This window comes from Buteo buteo, chromosome 13 (genome assembly GCF_964188355.1).
Source record: "Buteo buteo chromosome 13, bButBut1.hap1.1, whole genome shotgun sequence".
In the NCBI taxonomy this organism is placed as follows: Eukaryota; Metazoa; Chordata; class Aves; order Accipitriformes; family Accipitridae; genus Buteo; species Buteo buteo.
The window spans coordinates 13,048,291-13,059,860 of record NC_134183.1 but is presented as its reverse complement, the minus strand read 5'-3'; positions in this window follow the sequence as shown (position 1 = coordinate 13,059,860).

Below are 11,570 nucleotides of genomic sequence, written 5' to 3'. Positions count from 1 at the left end.
TTTACATTTTTAAAAATGCATGAGGAATAATAACAATTATATTGCTTTGCTATTCATCTTGCAATGAGAAATATGCATTTCTTTGATAGACTAAGTCTAGGTTCTTTCAAGTTATTCTGATGAATTATTAGGGAAAAAAAAAAAGAGAAGAAAAAGAGATTCCTGCAACATTTCTTTTAAAATATGTTATTTTTTATTAATTGAAAAATGTTGCTTATTTGGTTAGGTTTAAGGATGTGAGAAACTCAAATTTCTACTTTGATTCAGGAGACTGACGTTCACTCCAAGCATTGATGAGCAATCAAACCAACACAGTGAGATAGTGTCATGAAGAGATATCCTTACTCTATTTCTCTGAAGATGTTTTGTTTCATACATAGCACAAAATGATAGCCAGCTCACAGATGGGGTGAGTGACAAGGACCTACAGTTAAAAGACTAGAGAAGAAAGAATAGCTAAGGCTGCAGATTCCTGCACATAGGTAAAACTGAGTATTTTACGGACAACTGAAAGAAAATTACACATATATTAAGACAGATAAAGGAGATGGAGTGTTTTCTTTTTTTCATTATAGCTACAATATAATGCAAAGAACTAATGTCATAGATAAAAAGAACAAGTTTAAGTGAAAATCACTTTCAAGAATGTTAACAGTTTCTACTGAGGTATCAGGAAAGTCTGCTACACTTATCAGAGATCGGGTTTGAATATGGATAGTTATTTCTATATCCTAAAAAAGAGAAATATTTCTGGAAATTGTGTTCTCATGTTGATCTCCTCCATAAAGACTGAAGATCAAACACGATTGTGGGGTGTGGTGGGTTGACCCTAGCTGGATGCCACGTGCCCACCAAAGCTGTTCTATCACTCCCCACCTCAGCTGGGCAGGAGAGAGAAAATATAACAAAGGGCTCATGGGTCGAGATAAGGACAGGGAGACATGACTCAACCAATTATCGTCATGGGCAAAACAGACTCAACTTGGAGAAAATCAACTTAATTTATTGCCAATCAACCAGAGTAGGGTAATGAGAAATAAAACCAAATCTCAAAACACCTTCCCTCCACCCCTCCCTTCTTCCCGGGCACAGCTTCCTTCCTGGATTTCTACCTACCCCACTCCAGAGGCGCAGGGGGATGGGGAATGGGGGTTATGGTCAGTTCATCACACGTTGTCTCTGCCGCTTCATCCTCTTCAGGGGCAGGACTCATCACACTCTTCCCCTGCTCCAGAGTGGGGTCCCTCCCACAGGGGACAGTCCTTCATGAACTGCTCCAGCATGGGTCCCTTCCACAGCGTGCAGTCCTTCAGGAGCACACTGCTCCAGCGTGGGTCCCCCATGGGGTCACAAGTCCTGCCAGAAAACCTGCTCTGTGGGGTCCTCTCTCCACAGATCCACAGGTCCTACCAGAAGCCTGCTCCAGCGCGGGGTTCCCATGGGGTCACAGCCTCCTTCGGGAACCCACCTGTTCTGGCGTGGGGTCCTCCATGGGCTGCAGGTGGAGATCTGCTCCACCATGGACCTCCCTGGACTGCAGGGGGACAGCCTGCCTCACCAGGGTCTTCCCCACAAGCTGCAGGGGAATCTCTGCTCCGGCGCCTAGACCACCTCCTCCCCCTCCTTCTTCACTGACCTTGGTGTCTGCGGGGTTGTTTCTTTTACATGTTCTCACTCCTCTCCGGCTGCCATTTCTGTGCTCACTGCAACTTTTTTCCCTTCTTAAATATGTTACCACAGAGGCGCTACCACTATCACTGATTGGCTCGGCTTTGGCTGGTGGTGGGTCCATCTTGGAGCCAGCTGGCGTTGGCTCTATCGGACATAGGGAAAGCTTCTAGCAGCTTCTCACAGAAGCCACCCCTGTAACCCCCCCCGTTACCAAAACCTTGCCACACAAACTCAATACATGGGGTTTTGTATTTTTCCAGCAAGCTGTTTGTGGACCATGAGGAGTTCACAGTCTACCATTGATTTTGCTAAGTAGCAGTATTAGAAGCAAATATTTAAGTGCAGGATAGTCATCTCATAAGTGATAATGGGTTGATTCAGTTTAGAAGAAAGGATACACAGAGTCTACCTAAATCACCTTTTTAGACAATAAGGAAATTTTTAATATAAAAATTGAAGGACATAAAACTTTAGAAAGTAAGAAGTACAGCAACTATCAACAGTAGATGGAGATCTCTTAATTCTTTTTATGTGCTTATATTTAAAAACTCCCTTCTATAGAAATCAAACGTTGTTTCATAATGAAATATATGTTCTGGGTGAGATTCACCTGTCATATTCTGATGCAGAGTAGACACCTATCAAAGAGTTTATCTCATCTCACTGCATCATTTCACTATTCCCTGCATGGTTGCTTGCTGTAGGGAGACCTGCAAAAGAGTCTCTTTGAAAAGCAAACATACTCTTCAGGGTTTTCTATATTTTCCACATTCTGATGTGCACAGACAATTTGTCTGTGCTTGGACATCAAGAGGGATGAAGGAGTATCTGCCTCTCCTGGAAGAGCAGGACCAAGAGAAGGAAGTCCTGTATTACAAGAAGTCCCTGAAGAAAGATGACCTGTGGAAATGAGAGGAAGATAGAACAGGTCTTCCCTGACAGGTCAAGCCCAGCTAGCCAGTGTTGCATGCAGCAGCCCTGGGAGAAGATGGACTGTTAGGTACAGAATACTGCTTTCCTCATCTGGCAGTAAAGGAGAGAGAACAGTCACACACCTACACTAAACTTTACAGGTCTAAATCTTGGGAAGGGCCCTATGGTCAAGAACACTACAAGAGATCACCCTTCAATAAGATCCCCAAATATACTGACAATCCCCAGATACAATGACATGAGGAAATGGAATGAAGCTGCATCATCAGAAATTCAGATTGGACACAGGAAAAGATTCTTCACTGAGAGGGTGATCAGTCACTGGAACAGGCTCCCCAGGGATGTGGTCAAGGCACCAAGCCTGTCAGAGTTCAAGGAGTGTCTGGAGGACACTCTTAGTCATATGGTTTAGTTTTAGCTAGTTCTGTGAGAAGCAGGGATTTTGACTCAATGATCCTAATGGGTCCCTTCCAACTTGAGGTATTCTATGATTCTATGATTGACAATGTTCTGCACCTCATGGTTGAGGAATTGCACTGATCATCTTCAGGAACCTCACTGACCCAAAATCTGATGGTAAAGACAGGGCAAAGACAGCCCAGTTGGGGTACTGAAGAATATGATAAGGGAGAAGTAAGCTGGAAGATCACCAGAGCCAACACTGGCAGATTTCCGCATTGCAACAGAAACTCTCTAAGACAGCAAAAAATACCTCTCGTCCTAGCTAAGAACACGGCCTTACCCCTCTTTCCCTATATGCATGCCCCTCTGCTCCATGACCATTTCTCAACACAGGCCAAGTCCTGACCAACGTCATATATACTCCTAAGCAATTCCAGCCAAAGTTCAAGGAATCTTATGCAAAGCCCTAAGAAAAACAATCCTTTCTTCAAGCTATTGTATGATAGTAATGTCCTGTAATGTTGGACAGAAGCACAGCTGGATGGGCAGCTTACTGGGACAACTGTGTGAGGACTATGGAATATACACACTATATATCTCACATGTAGTAGTGTACCTGTACCACCAAAGCAGGGAAAAGGTGCTCAGTGGAGAACTATCTTGTACTGTTCAATTGTGAGAGGAAATCACCATGGCTCATAATCCAAAAATCATAAAGTAAATCACACAATCATTATGGCAATATGTTTTGGCAGTGAGCAATGCTGTCTTAGAAGAACATGTCAGAGGAGGAAAGTACCAAGGGGGATTCCTGGGAGCACATCTGGTCTCTGAATAGTCTCTACAAGCAGAATAGTCACTTGAAGGAGATCCCTGCTCAGGCCAGTCTCCTAAAGGTCTCCTGCTCTCACAAACCAATGCCTTTGCTCTGAAATATCCTGTGTTGTCCAGAACATAGGGGACTGGCAGAGACTGGATTCTCTGAAGGACAATATAAGGGACATTGTGACCATGTCTGGAGGCTCTTTCTACCATGCATTGTGTGGGAACACAGCAGAACCAGGCTGGATAAAGGAGTTATACTTGCCACAGCCTCTGGGTTCAGATCCCTTTCACCACAGGGAAGACTCACTGGGTGAATAAGAGGCAGAAACCACAGGGTGATTTTCCTCAAGCCCCTCATTTGTTTGTCACACTGCATTGCCATTTATTTCACAAGCTCCTTAGAGGACTGAAGGGTGTCCTAGAATTGGTGGGCATTTGGTTTAGCCATCACAGTATATTTAATCTATTTCTAATTTGAGTCAAGCCCTCCCCTACCTTTCTAGAAGTCTTTAGTCTCTCTTTCTGTCCAGGGAGTCTATTGAAGAGACATCCAAGAATGGGCCTAGTAAACAGTGGTTTTACCAGTGTCCAGATCCATAGCAAAGGTATAGCTGCCTCCTCATAGAAGAGTGACGTGGCAGTGACTGTTGCTGTTGATCATTCGCTTGCAGATGAATATGCCAGCCAAGCAACCTGGTCCTCTCTGTCAGATGCAACGCCATTGTCTTATCACACAGGTCCACTGCAATATTCTTGCCTACACAACAGACTCCAGGGCAGGGAAGCCTCCAGTCTGGGCATTTGCCTAACAAATTTAGTTCCTTTCCCTGAATGATTAAGGCAAAGCCTTGACACCAGATGGAAGGAATCTATACTCATTACCACAATTTGACAGCTAAGGCCACCACTGTGGCCAGATGTACCATGCTGTAGGAAATGTTAGGCTTCCAGCCATCCACAAGAAATCAGGTGGTGAGAAGGGGATGATGCATTCATTACCCTCATAGCAGGTAGAGGAGGCTGCTGGACTATGCCAAGATCCTCTACAAGCAAAATGAACTGACCCTTTACTCAGCCCACGGGCCCACTTCAAGCCTTGGGACTAGTGGCTCTGCCTGTCCTAATCAGGTCCACCAAGTCTCCTGCCTTCTCTCTCCCCTCCTCTCCTCACCCCTTCTGCTCTCCTTCCTCTGTCCGCATGCTAACTCTCTTGTCTGTTTATTGTCATTCTCAACATATTGGTTCTGTTCATTTTCATGAGATTATTAGCACAAAACATAACATTTTGCATTAAGCTGAACTAGACATTCAACATTTACATGTTGATTACAAATGTAACATAAGATGAAATACAACATTGATTGTGTGAGGTGTGTAACTACTGATGACACTTTATAGATGGGTAAGTAAATTAGATGGTTTGGGAATACATTTAATGTGTATAAGGGCTCTGGTAAATTAGAAGTGAAGCTGTATAGGGACTTCTGTTACTGTTAAATAAATTTGGTTTTGCCAAGTCACAGAGAAAGAGTGTGAGATTGACTTGGCTGGTATTTTTGGCATATGCAGCAAGCTTTAGGAGCTACCTCAAACTTGCTGTTTATTTAAAGCAAGTGCTGAGCATCTTTGGCCATGCTGTCAGAATTGTCAATCCCTAGCTGACCTTCATGTGTCCTTTTTGGATATCCTTTCTAATCCTCCAGTCAGCTTTCAAGTGCTGTAAGAAACCACTGCCTTCAAATGTTAAGGCTTCTTAATAAAACATGTAAATAATATTTGGGCAGCAGAAGACAGCTGGAGTTAGGAAGGGATGCTGCTCCATCCATTTTAGAAATGTTAGTTCAGGATCCACCATAGCTGAGCATCTCTGGTGCTTTTAGTGCCCCCTTGAACCCTATGGGTTACTGTGGCACCCTTTATACGAGCAGCACTTGTTTTCCCTGTGACATTGGTAATGCTAAACACAACCCAACTGCAATGAGAAGAAGCATCACCCATCGCAGGATTTCTAACTGTACTAACATACACCCTGCTGTTCTAAGGGTTCATCAGAGACCTCCATTAATGCATCTCAGTTTTTGGTACCGGCTACATTTCAGAAAGGGTGGCAGGAGGTGAACAAACTGTTCTGCTAATACACTTACTCTTTTGGCCGTGCACCAGGAGAGAGATCATTTTTATTTCCCCCTGTAGGTGCTCACCTATGTCCAGCTCCTCTACCACAAAAGCAGGGCATTGGAGGAGAGCAGTGGGAGGCAGGCAGCTGGTGGTTGAACACAGCAGGAGAGATGGGAAGCCTCCATCAATACCTCACGTCGCCATCTCCTGTGGGGCAACGGCCACCACCCTGGCTGGCTCCTGAGGACAGGGTCCCTGCCACAGGAAGTGTGCAGGGAGGTAGGTCAGTGAATGCCAACTACAAGCTGGTTTTAAAACCCCTTTTGGTGGTTGTTGTGGTTTAAACCCAGCCGGCAACAAAGCACTGTGCAGCTGCTCACTCACTCCTCCCCGCCCTCCTCCAGCGAGATGGGGAGGAGAACCAGAAAGGAGAAAGAAAAAAAAAATTAACTTCATGGGTTGAGATAAGGACAGTTTACTGGGACAACACAAGGAGAGACGTTACAACAACAGCAGTGGTACTAATAAAAGAATATACAAAATGAGTGATGTACAGTGCAACTGCTCACCACCCAGAACCCGACGCTCCGCCACTTCCTACACCAAGAGAGAGGGACTCCCCCCAGCCCGCTCCCCAGTTCTATACTGACCATGGTGTCACATGGTATGGAATAGCTCCTTGGCTACTTCAGGGCAGCTGTCCTGGCTGTGCCCCTCCCAGCTTCCTGTGAAAACTAACTTTATCCCAGCTGAACCCAGGATAGCGGTCTATTCAGCTCTCTGGGAATTGCAGTAGTTCCCTTTCTCTTTTCCCTATTTTTTCAGCCTCAGTCACCCTGTGCTCTGCCCCTGATGCATCACCCCCTGCCTGAGCTCTGGCCTGGTCTCCTCACCTGTGGCACAGCCTGCTGCAGGCCCCGTTAATGCCAGGCCTGTCCTTGTGGCACGGCAGCATGGATGCTGGTCACACTGCTGGAGCCCCACAGGCCATCCACATTGCAGACCACTCTGGGGTCTTCTGCTTAAACATGGAACCCGTCCAGGTTGGCTGCAATGTCTGCACTGGGGCAGCAGGGTGAGGGAGGGAAGCATGGGGTGAGCCTGTCAGAGGTAGGGGATGAAGAAATATATTGTGGCATGATGCTTATTTACTCTTTTCTTCTACCAGTCAGAAATGACATTGCCTATGTAGTACTGGTGACGGTAGATAGGAAAGTATCAGTGACATCAGTAGACACCCAGACAACTTCTGGAGTATACCTAAAATGGGAAATAATTTATTTTGTCCTCTATATGCATTTATTCTTCTTTCTGGAATGTACCATATATAAACTAGTCTTTATGCCCATTCAGTTTGTAGTAGTTTGTTTAGTCAACGTTCAACAGCGATCATTTGCAATTGATCTTTGGCTGACGTTTATCAGGGATCATAATCTACCATTGCTGACTTCTTGGAAAGCTGCACTGTTAGCCCAAACTGAACATGTTATAAAGTTAAAGCATGGACTAGTTATAATACAAAGATAATTTTTTATTGGCATAGTTTTTGCCATTATGTTCAATATGCAATATTTGTCCTTTATAAGTGCCTCAAACATTTTCCTTTTGAAGAAGCCACCACTTTTCAATGGGTCTGAGTGCTGGCTGAAGGGGCTGCTCAGGGTTCCCATTTCACTGCAGCCTCTCTAGAAGGATTTATAGGTTCCTCTGTGCTCAGACAACCACTGCTTCCCCTTTCTCAAGCAGCAGTGCAGCAATTTTAGCTTCAGTAACTGTTGCCAGTGTGGACACCCTCAGAATGAATAAAGGGGCAAAATGAGCAGGAATTGGATGCAAGGAGAGAGGAATTTCAGTGATGGATAGATGTGCAGTACTAGGTTTGAGTTGGTTACATGTGTGGGTGAGATTCAATTCCAAACTCAAATACCTACATTTAGTCATCTTCATGCTTAAATGAATATGTAGGTGAGTGAGCTGAATGTCTAAACTCCCATTGTAGACACTACTATTAGAGTCAAGCAAATGTTTTGGTTCACTCTAAGGTAGGCAACCATATTAGGACAACTGAATCATTCTCCAGACTCCATTAGCTCAAGCTCCATCAATGATAATGGGATCTCAGACACTGAGCTCACAGGTATGAGAGCATGTCTGCATATAGTTTGTTGTGAATGGTTGCTGTTAATGGAAGGCTTGAGCAAATGGGGACTGCATGTATACAGTAGGAGAGCTATACTTGTGCAGGTAGTAGAGGGAGTTGCAGTGGATTTGGTAGAGAAGGGGAGGCCCTGAGAGAATATTACAGCTGGCAAAAAAATGCTAAAATGCCTTTGTGGAAGGCTGTGAAAACTTGTGGCTGTTTTCATTCTGCTTGATTGAAACAAACCCATTGTATTACAGCAAAAGCTTTCCTGACGTTTTGGAGGAGGAAAAAATGCATTTTTTGAGCTGATACAATTACATTTTTTAATTTTTTTTTTTTTTTTTTTTACTATCAAAGGTAGCAAAATAAATTATATACAAGGCTTAATCCCCCAGACACACATACACACACATGTACACATTTTTTTCTTGAACTCCAGGTTTTACTTGGCTGGATTTTTTTTCCAAGTTTTTCCAGTTCAGAAAGTCATAGTTTCAGTTTTTCTCTGATAGCTACAGAGTTTTTCCAAATTAAGAAAACTTTGCTCACAAAAAGGAAAAAGCAAAAGCAAGAATACATGCAGATAGAAAACCAATAGTCACATTGTATTCTGTTATATTGACTAGCAACATAAATGCAAACAAGAGCAAGGCAAAAATATAAGTGAAAACAGACCAAGCAAAATGTTACAGGTTGTGGAAATTTTCTATTTCAATGTAATTTTGAAAAATACTTTGGAAAAATTATTTCTTATAAGTCTTTTTGAGTCTTTAAGAAGTTATGGATTATTCTTTTTCTAGTTGAAAAATATCTTGCAAATAAAGGCTTTTAGCTAGCTATCAGACAGAATTACATATGACTGTAGGAAAACCATTAGGTTTCTGTTTGGGTTTTGGGGTTTTTTTGTAGCCAGTTTTAATCCAGGTCAAAACCGCATGCACCAGCAAAATGAGACAACATACAAAGTCATTGAAATATCTGAAATTTGCAGTGAATTCCAGTTCTCAGATAATGTAATTACACTAGAGTCATGAAAGAAGTGCTGTTTTATACTCAGATGAGGATCTAGCTGTTAGGGTTAAACCATAGGCCTCAGTCTTATTCTTCATTGTGAATTTACTCCACATGTGAAGCTGACCTGTGCCAGTTTCCTTCCCACCCCCAGGATTACAGTGCCATCACAGAGACACAGTCAGCTGAGAGAAGAGGAGGAAGGAATTTCCTCACTTTCTTATCCAGACCTCTGAGTAGGTGATGCTGAGAGGGAGTGGAAAACAACAGGTGCTGTAAGTGGGGAGGCAGTATGCTATGGGATCACGTGAAGCTGCTGAGATGTGATTCAATTCAGATTGCCTTTTTTGTCATAGGAATTGTAATTTGGAAAGTGAAGACGAACACATGAAAAAAAATCAAGATCTGTTGCATGAGAATGAAATTGTTTCTCAATAAAGTGAAGGGTTCTACTGCCCTCTTCATCACTCCCCTTCTTGTGCTGTTGCAGAACACATGTAACTCCCTCCTTAATCTGGGTGGGAACATCCCAGGGACGAGCACAGTAGATTGGCTTTTTTCACAAACTAGTATGGGGTTCACCTCCTCCTAAAAATAACTGCCTCTCTTCCAGACTAGCATAGGACATGACTGTTTCTCTGCTAGAGAATGTAAATTTATTAATTCTTTCCCTTCATCTAGCACACTTATACTGCAAAAGTATTGCTGAGTGACTCCCCTATGTTGAGACAGCACCTATTTGTCCTGCTTCCTGTGGGATATATGTCTCAAGTTCAGTACAACGGTTCCATGGTCCTGTTCATATGATCTTTGAAACCCTTCAGCCCCAGAAACAAGAGTTGAATTTCTATGCCTTTCCTCTGCCATCTAACTTGGTGACTTCAGTCTTAGAAGCTCCTATCTTCAACTCTAGACTTAACTTTTTTTCCCCTTGTATTGGTCTTTGTGTCCATCGTGACTTGCTGTTATCCCCTTGGAATCACACCCCTATTTACTTCCTCTTTCCTAATCACATATCCTTCCTTATCACTACCTTCAGACTCATCATTCCCCACTTCTCTTGCTTTGGCTTTGGTCCATTTTACTACTTGGTCATTCAGATCGTCCCTTGATTCTCACTCCTGCAACTTCAGTTCCTATTCAGATGCTTCCTCCTGCATTGGGATTTCCCTGCTCTAACAATGACCCTGCATCTCAGTAGAACCCCTTGTGCTTTCCCACGTTGCAGGCTCAGATCATCTGCAGCATTCAGGAGCCTGTGCCTTCACCTCTTCATCCCTACATGTTTCCTATTACAATACACTGGCTCTTACTCTTCACTTTGTCTGCTCAAGTCAGCATTCGATGGATTACAGTACCAATGTAGCCCCTTTCATCTGCTTTAGCACACCCTCCTGCTTCCTCCTCTTCTCAGGCTCTCTTGTCAAATTATTTATAGGACATTGATTCAGAGACCTGTTATGTCTAATTATATCTATTCACTTCTAATATGAATGGCAATTCTGCTAGGAGTTAAGATTGCCAAAAATGTTTTGACCTAGGAAAGAGGAGGTGGTGGCTACATATGCAGATCAGACCCTATAAAAATACCCTGGGATCAGTGTGTCTTGTCCTTCCTCAGAAATCTCTAAGGTAAGAGTGTCAGAGGCTTTGGACTGGGGAGGTGGGGGATGAAGGGAAACTGGCCCTGCATTCCACAAGCACCAGCACATTCCTACAGACGCTTACATTCATTCAATGGGGGACTGCCAGTGTCAGCTGGGATTTTCAGTCTGCTTTCAAGGGATCCATATGTTTTCTGTCTATAAATTTTCTCTGGAATTCTGTGAAGCAGTAAGAAGGAAGTTGCTAATTCTGTTTTACAATACTGACCAGCTTCCAGTCTACAAGCCATTCATCTTGTCTCACAAAAGGTAAGAACTTGATTTAGTCACTCTTTAGGGACAGATAAAGATGCTGTAAGGTAGGACTTATGCTGTCAGTCCCTGTATTCCTTATATTTATGTCCATTGTATAAATATAGTACGAGAATTGGTCTGGATTGCCAATATCTTTTCCATAAGATTCTCAAAGACAGCGGTCTTAAAAGTACTGATCACTGCTGCATTGCCTACATCCTCCTCCAGATTCATCTACAAGAGAGCAGTTTCCTACATTAACAGACATTAGGTCCTAAGCTTAGGAGAAACTGTCTTAAGAAGAAAAACCCCATCAGGAAGTAGTTTCCAAATACTTGTCCATAAATTAAATATATTCTTGAAGGAAATAGTAACTTTTTTTTTTTTTACATTTACATCAAAATTCAAGGGTCACTGGCACTAGCTGTGAAGCAGCAGTAAAAGACATACATACTTAAATAATGTTAATATTTTCTTTTTCATAGGGAAGCTTGGGGAATGGGGTTAGAAAGTTGTGTATCAAAACATAAAAGTGCTAAAATAAAGCATTTCAATCTGAGCTTCCTTTT